This window comes from Crocuta crocuta, unplaced genomic scaffold (assembly GCF_008692635.1).
Source record: "Crocuta crocuta isolate KB4526 unplaced genomic scaffold, BGI_CrCroc_1.0 scaffold323, whole genome shotgun sequence".
NCBI classification, from domain to species: domain Eukaryota; kingdom Metazoa; phylum Chordata; class Mammalia; order Carnivora; family Hyaenidae; genus Crocuta; species Crocuta crocuta.
In genome coordinates, this window is record NW_027536465.1 from 1,863,373 (window position 1) to 1,864,395 (window position 1,023).

Below are 1,023 nucleotides of genomic sequence, written 5' to 3' on the forward strand. Positions count from 1 at the left end.
GTTTGCATCAAGTCAGTTTGGTTTTGAACCCTTCCTATCAAGTGTATGTGTCCCCAATGTTCAAAGACTCACGATCACAATACTGCCTATCGACAGGCAGGTCTGGGATATACCCTGCCAGGCTACTTCTGCGCTAGGCTGTTCCCAAAGGAAAGGTTAGGCCAAAGGGTCATTCTACCCATCTTCAGCCCTCCCAAACTTCACACAAAGCAGGCATACAACTGCCTCCACATCACAAGCTGCACGCCCTTCAAAGTCGCAAAGATCTACTTAACCAAATCACTGCTTTTTTAAATTGCAGAGGCTCTCAGGGATCCCCTAGAGCAGCCCTTTCAGTCTACAAATCTAGAAACTTTATGTCCAGAGGCTAGGAGCTGCTCAAGGTCATAACAGTGAGTTAGTGGCTGGGTCAGGACTCTCGACTGTCGCTACATTCCCGGGATGGTCACCAAACCCGAGTCTCCCCTCTACTCGCCCAGAAGAAACTTCTGCTGGACACGCCCCCTCCCAACTCGGGGAGCCCTCTTTGGTAAACAGTCTTCGGCCCCAGAAAAGGGCAAGCCCGGGCACCCCCCTGACCCGCTGGTTGCCAGTGCGCACGGGTGTGTGTGTTTAACTGGAGGGGAGGTGGTTCCGGGTCCAGAGCGGGAAACGTGTTTCTAGGCTTCTCCGGGAGACTCTTCCTCAAGCCGGTGGGTGCGACGCTCTCCCCTCCGCTGCTCCTCCCGGGGTGGGGGCGGGGGAACCGTCTGGTTACGGTACTTAACGGGCCCTCGCCACCCCAAAACAGAGGCCAACTCTCCCGGGCGGCAACTGATAGGACAGTCCCGCCCCCTGCAGCCTGCTCACCACCCTCGGATTAAGCCCGCGACCCCAGGCCCCAAGCGCTCTACTCGGTCCCAGGGGTCCCGCCGCCAGCCCCCTACTCCCCCAGGGGCTCGGGACGGACACACAGGGGGCGAGAGACCAAAAGGGGCGCGGGAGGGAGGGAGGGGTTACTTCCGGTCGCAAGAGCTCACCTCC